The sequence below is a fragment of the Pelophylax lessonae genome (genome assembly GCF_965119305.1).
Source record: "Pelophylax lessonae genome assembly, chromosome: 4".
In the NCBI taxonomy this organism is placed as follows: Eukaryota; Metazoa; Chordata; class Amphibia; order Anura; family Ranidae; genus Pelophylax; species Pelophylax lessonae.
Genome location: NC_138771.1, coordinates 345,390,552 through 345,397,844, shown reverse-complemented (window position 1 = coordinate 345,397,844; position 7,293 = coordinate 345,390,552). Strand labels below are relative to the sequence as shown.

The 7,293-nt window shown below is 42.2% G+C and overlaps 1 protein-coding gene across 2 annotated transcripts in view; it reads left to right on the top strand.

Moving 5' to 3' along the window:
• Positions 1 to 3,635: 3,635 nt before the first annotated feature.
• SH3RF2 (SH3 domain containing ring finger 2) overlaps positions 3,636 to 7,293 on the top strand; it is a 235,406-nt gene continuing 231,748 nt past the window's right edge. For both annotated transcript variants that reach the window (XM_082254246.1, XM_082254245.1), the window contains exon 1: positions 3,636 to 3,726. The gene's annotated coding sequence lies outside the window, so the exon portion shown is untranslated. The remainder of the gene's footprint in view (positions 3,727 to 7,293) is intronic.

Genomic DNA, 7,293 nt, shown 5'->3' with positions numbered 1-7,293 from the left:
CATAGCAAGAGTCTTGTTAAAGTGCCTTCTGTAAAGAGTAACCAGCATCCTACTCCAAAATCGGAGTTCTGCTGTGTCCCCTGAATCATTTTGAGGAACACAGAATATAATTTTCTGACCACATGCTGCTGCCTGACTATCTCCTCACCCCTCTTCTTTAGCTTCTCCTTTTGCAATTCTTTCCACTAAATTTACAACTTCCTTCCTTCCTATATTTGAAAATATTTTAGTTTTTATTTTCTTTGCATCTGATGGGTGACGTGAACAGATATGATGACTCACATTGTAGACATTTGCAAGCACCACTAGGTGCCTGCTTTTGCATGTTAGTTTGCAGGTTTATTTAAATTCAGCAAATATTTTTAAATAGTAGTAACTCTCAAATATTAGTAACTCTCAGAGCCGGTTCACACTGGGGCGACTTGTCAGGCGACCTGGTCACCTGACAAGTCGCCGCGGGTCGCCTGCCATAGATTAGCACAGGACCCGTTCTAATAGGAGCTACACAAGTCGCTCCGACTTAGAAAAAGGGTCCTGAGCTACTTTGGGGCGACCTGGAGCGACCTGCATTGACTTCAATGATATGAAGTCCGTGCATGCCGCTCCAAGGTCGCGGTGCGAGCTGCGCACCGCGACTTCACAGGTCGCCCCGGCAAGTCGGGTCGCGCCTATGTGAACCGGCTCTCATTTTACTTTTCTAAATATGCCTTCTTTAAAGTCTTTTCACTTAACACATTAAGAAGACATTTATTTTGACACAGGGTGCTCAATGTTATGCCTACGCCTCCAACCTAATTTTAAATTCACTGTAAAGTGTATTTATGGTCAACATTTTAAATTATATATTAATTTCCACATTCATTTTCAGTTATTTCTAGCCTACTTCTATTAAGCTGAATGAAGTTTGGAAACGTACCTTTTGTGTAATCCCACACGTTTCCTTTCTGGAATTCTGTAACATTAGGCACTTTGTATACACATTTCATAGAGTATGCTGTCTGAACTACAAATATACTGCAGAGGTGCAGTAGAGGAGGAGTTTCAGGAGACAGAGTCAATGCAGGAATTATTGCTGGCAGGCAGCAAGATACCATGGGATATATAGTCCTTAGAAATGTAAAGTAAACCAAAGGAATGAACAGAGGAAAAGCTGGAAAGTATGCAGGGAATCCAGGAAGTTGAGGAAAGAGATGGCCAGTGGACAGTCAGTACTCACAACAACGTGAAAAGAGATTTTTTCTAAATAAACTTATATTGAAGTCCCAAAGTAACCATTGTTTGAATTATTACAATGATATTATAAAGTGCATGCTTTGACTATAGATATCATTTAACCGCTTTACCACCGCCCACAGTAATATTACTGCTGCAGAGTGGCTCGTTATCGTCTGACGACGTAGTACTACGTCGTCAGACACTCCCCCTTCTGGGTGGCGCCGGAGGCTCGCTCCCGCTGTTTTCATTCACAGCGGGAGTCGGGCCAGGGGAGGAGCAGCGGCGATCGCCGCTGCTCTGCCCCGATCGCCGGGGATCTAGTGTGGAGATCCGCCCGCCTGTGTAAACACAAGCGGGCGGATCTCCATAGTGACAGGGAGTGACAGATCGGAGTGTTCAGCATAGCTGGACATCCGATCTGTCCATGACTCACTCAGTCACCTCCCCCACTACACGTCAGTAAGCACCAGGCATACATTAACCCCTCCCTCTCCAATAAAATTAACCCCTTCCCTGCCAGTGTTATTTTTACAGTAACAGTGCATATATAGAGCACTGATTACTGCAGTAATGTCACTGGTACCCCCAAAAGTGTCAAAAATGTCAGTCAAGGGTCCGATCTGTCCGCCGCAATGTCGCAGTCCCGCAAAAAAAATCGCAGATCGCCGCCATTACGCGTTAAAAAAAAAAACACCAAAAATGACAGAAATCTTTCCCTTTGTTAGTAAACGCAATAACTTTTGCGCAAACCAATCAAAATACGCTTATTGCAATTTTTTTTACCAAACATAGATAGCAGAAAACAAATTGGCCAAAAATTTTTAAAAAAATTGGTTTTTACATCTTTTTTGGGGGGAATTTCATATAACAAAATGTTAAAAATATTGTTATTTTTTCAAAATAAACGCTCTTTTTTTGTTTATAGCGCAAAAAGTAAAAATCACACAGGTGATCAAATACCACCAAAAGAAAGCTCTGTTTGTGGGAAAAAAAGGACGTAAATTTCGTTTGGGTACGGTGTCGCACGACCGCGCAATTGTCAGTTGAAGTCGCACAGCGCCGAATCGCAAAAAGTGGCCTGGACGGAAGACAGCAAAATCCTCCGGTGGTAAAGTGGTTAAAGTAGAACTCAAGGCAAAACCTGTTTTTCTATTTTGAATAGAGGAAGGGAGGGAGTGTTATAACTGCTGTAATTTTTTTTTGTTTTGCTATTTGTTTCCCATTGGGGAGATTTCTCTTCTCTTCCTGTTCTCTCAAAGTGAGGGGAATTCCTTGTTGTCATTGGGGTCACCAGAACAAGTGTCCCCATTGGAAGATTTCCCTTTTCTTCCTGTTCTGGTAACCGCACAAAATGTGGGAGTTTCTTTCACTTTCATTCTTGGTGATAATGGTAAACAGGAAAAATAGGGAGACTGAATTTCCTTAACAGGGATACAAACAGCAATAAAAACCTGACAGTTTTTCTAATCCCTTTCCACTCTATCTGAAGCTAAAAAAAATGTTGTACTCAGCTGACATGTCAAAATGTAATGTTACACACCCTTCCCCCCCCCCCCCTCATTTCCCATTTTGGTTTGAATAGTAAGTTGGCAGATCTAGTATTTTTATATCTTTGATTTATTTCAGATTTAAAGTGCTTGTAAAGGCACAGTTTTTTTTTTTTTTTTTACCTTCATGCATTCTATGCATGAAGGTAAAAAAAACCTGTGTGCAGCAGCCCCCCCTATTACCTACCCGAGCCCCCTCTTACTCCCCAGTGATGTCCACAAGAGCCTTGCCCCTCCGGGGACTCACACCCCTGATTGGCTATTAGCAACAGCCGGAGCCATTGGCTGCTGTCAATCAAAGCCAGTGAGCCAATCAGGAGGCGGAGAGGACGGGGCGGAACTGCAGCTCCATTTGTGAATGGACACACAGAGCAGCGGCTCAGCTCGGGTGCCCCCATAGCAAGCTGCTTGCTGTGGGGGCACCAAACAGAAGGGAGGATGAGTTCCAGTGTGGAACCTGAGAAGAGGAGGATCTGGGCCAGTCTGTGCAAAACCACTGCACAAAGCAGGTAAGTATAACATGTTTATTATTTTAATGAAAAAAAAAAATTGAAAGCTTTACAATCACTTTTAGATAAACAGAAATATGCAGTGATAGTGTCATAAATAGATATCCTTGTACAATCTTGTAATCATACACCCTGTAGCTGGAAAAAAATGTTGTTAGACAGAAGTACACTGTCCAAACTTGTTTTATTGCAAATATTATACCAGCAATTCAAGAATATTTCCCAGTTTCCCATGTTTATGATTCATCAGTATCCTTGTAGATATTAATGCTACAGTCACAACTTCCTATTGGGAATCAAGCCAATTATCTGAACGGGTTGTGAAGAGTTAAAAGGGCTGTGCATGTAAGTTACGAGGTTCAAGCAAACTATGTGGGAGTTTTCAATGCAGCCACAGCTTCAGGAACAAAGCTGGTTTGTCTCTTGAGAAGTCGTCTATTGCAATGAAAAGGTTAGTTATTGAATCAAAACAAATTTGCTGTTCAGACTGGCATACACTAATTGGCACAGCAACTTTAAATGTGAATTTGCACTCTCAGGATGAATTCATTTGGAGATGTGTTAGGAATGTATTGATCAAAGAGTAACAGAATTTTATGTTAGGTGAATATGACCCAATGGAGTGTAAAGCTTCAGTACGGTACATTTTGTTTCTAGGACTGAACATCATAAAATTTGACTTATATACAGCTGCCAATAATAGAAACAAACTAATTACAATAAATAAGCAAGATTATTTGACATGTATTGAAAAAGATCCCTGGCTGTATTTAAAGATTGTAACGATGAGTGTATCAAAAGTAAAAATATGTAATCTTTTTGTATATGGCGTCTGGGACAGCTGACCTGTAAGTATACGACGTGATTTAGATTGTCTTTATAGATTGCATTTTAATGCCTCTTCACACGGGAATATGAGATATAAGGATAAGATTCCAGTGCTATGTTTACTTTAGAGTAGATTTATAAGCTCGTTAAAGCAGATGTACCTAGCCAGATTCTTGTTTAGACAAATGTTCTGTTTAATAACTATTTATAATTGCCTGTGAAATGGCTATTGAATAAAAACTTACGGAATTTTCGTAGTAACTAGAGACCACTAACATGCCATGTATCCAAATACATCTAGAAATTCAGGATGCCTTCATACCTATGTGTCGTGGTAACATGCAATCAAAATACTGTACAGGTTTTACCAAAACACATACACTGTATGTTGTGTGGTGTGTAATGGTATAGTTCTTTTCATGCTTTACAAAAATTCCAGGATTATTTTGTATTCCATAGCTGTGTGTTAGCAGCTCGTCTTTAAAGCATAACATCCCCCCTGTGGGGAAGGTCCACTTTCCTGCCTCCTCCATCCCTAGGGTTGCCACCTGTTACAGATTTACCTGGACAGTCTTGGTTTTGAATCTTGTGTCTGGGTTTCGGATGGACTGAAACCTGGACACATGATTCAAAACCCATACTTACATTGTTCAGCCAGGAATGTGGCTTGGAACAGCACTTGACAAGAGGGGGAGGGGGCACTATGCGCGCCACATTGTTATTCTCTTTGGAGCGCCCAAAGGTGTCCCAGGTCTGTTACAATCCTATAGTGTATACTAGAAAAAGAAAATTGCTGTGCGCCCCTAAAGTGTTCTGGTTTAACTTGAAGAAAAAGTGGCAACCCTATCCTCCTCTCCTCTTTAACTTTTGAGCACTTTTTTTGGGGGGGAGGGAAGTGGAGCAGGCATGTGGTTTTGACAGTTACTCAATCCTGCCTCTGCCCAGATTACCTAGGTAATCCGAGCAGAAGTTCGGCCTCCCCTTCTCTGCCCGCAGTCTCTTGAGACACGTCATAAGTCCCAGAAAGCTGTGGGACCATTAACAAGATGTGGCATGCCTCAACCATGTGCAGTGGGAAGCTGGCTGTGAAGCCGCACGGAGTCACAGCTTGCTTCCCACACTTAGCATGGTGGTGCCAGAGATCCAAAGACTGGTAAAGGACCGGCCTAGGTAAGGACAAAGCTGGATCTCTAGACAGATAAGTGCCCTTTTACTGTATAACTATGTGTAACTGCTGACTTTTATTTATTTATTTATTTTTGGGGGGAGGCCTAAGAACCTCTTAAATGGGTTGGCTGCCATAAAGAAATGTTTTTTTAAAATGGTTGTAATGGCTAAAGGTGTGTACTGCTCCCCCCACAGCCCCCCTGAAACTCAACTGAGCCCCCTCTTGATACAGCTGTGTGCAAAGGAGCCTTGGTTGTCTCAGTCTCTCTATCCTTATATGCCATTGGCTCCAACTGCTGCCAATCACAGACAGTAAGCCAATGAGGAGAGAGTGGGGGGCAGGACCGAGCACTGGCTGTATGTGTCCTATAGACACATGGAGCGGGATTCTCGCAAGGGAGCACCACCTGTGTCCCCATAAAAAGCGGCTTGCTATTGGGGGCATTTGTAAAGGGGGAGGAGCAAGGAACCCCCGAGGAGGATCGCATAGAGCAGGTAAGTATAAAAAAAAACAAACCTTTAATTTCACTTTGTTGCCCAATATACCACAAGTTAAAGGCCGTGCAGTAACACACCACAAAGCAATACACTGAGGTTATTAAATACCACTTTGCCACTGCTTGGAAGCCTGGAACATATGATTTGTTGACAGTCCCTAAGTACTGGTTTTGTAAAACACTGAATTAGTGAACACACCTATATCTGGCATTCACAGATTTGGCAAACATTTTAGCAGGGTTGCCAACTCATCCCTTTTTTCTCATATACAGTAGCTAAGTAATAGAATTTCTATAAATTCGGGCAGTTTCTTACCTGCCTTTAAAACAGAATGTGTAGTTTTTCTCTGTCACCTACTTAAAAGAAGGAGTTTGTAGCCCAGTACACTAAATACCTTTTCTAGTCGGCTGCAAGAATTTAGCAAATTTCGGTAATACAAACAGAAAAAATGAGTTAATAGAATTTACATATATACTCTATATACTGTACACTCTCTTACTATATACCTCTAACAATGTTATCAGCTGTTCAAGAACTACAATTTTGGCAATCTAGAGCAGGTTTTCTCAACCAGGGTTCTATGGAACCCTAGGGTTCCTCCAAAGGTTGCTAGGGGTTCCTTGAGTAATGAGCAATTTATGCCTCTCAGATAAGTTCCCAAAGACAAAATGAGTCTTTTTAGCTATCTGTAAGGGGGTAATTCTTCCCGAAGTCCACAAGTGTGAGGAGCATTCTTCCCACTGACCATCACACTTATGTATCATGAGTTGTAGATATATTCATTTTTAGCAGGGGTTCCCCGAGACCAGGAAGTTATTTCAAGGGTTCCTCTGTGTTGGAATGGTTGGGAAAGGCTGATCTAGAGCCTAGCTGTCTGTATAGGGCACCTAAGAACAAGCATAGGTATTACACATTTGTGGAAGTTTTTCCACAATTTTCTGACCTAAAGAGGTATAAGTGCAATATTCTGTTTTTATTTAATAGCTATTTCAGGTAAAAAGTGACTGCAGGGCAGCACTACCGTGTACCAATGCTGTATCTTGGCCTAGGCCAACAAGGCCCAGGCCTAGGCCAGCATATTGCAGGGGGGCAGCACGGAAAGAGTCCCCTCTGGCTTGGGCTACACTTTTTGTTAAGCACCAGTCTTATGAAGCGGACTGGGCCAGGAGACAAATCAGTCCCGCGCCCCCATATGTGAATTGCCGGCGTTCTGACACTGTGAGGAGAGGGGGTCGCTGCTTCTAGTTTTGTATGATTTAATCTAGGGACGGTGCAGACACAAAGGACACTGACATGGTCACCTATACCTGACAGGTAGGTAGCAGGCCACTCCTGCAATCCTTTGCTTATGTCAGTTGTACACATTAAGAAATCTTAATTTTATTTCTGTTAATTGCTGATGAGTAAAATAGATTCATTTGTTCCTGCCCCCAGTCCTTCCTTTGGACCACCTACCCTTATCACTGTGCTATATGATTTCTGCTGCACCACTAGCATGGTTATATCCTCTCAGTCCTCTGCAGACATTT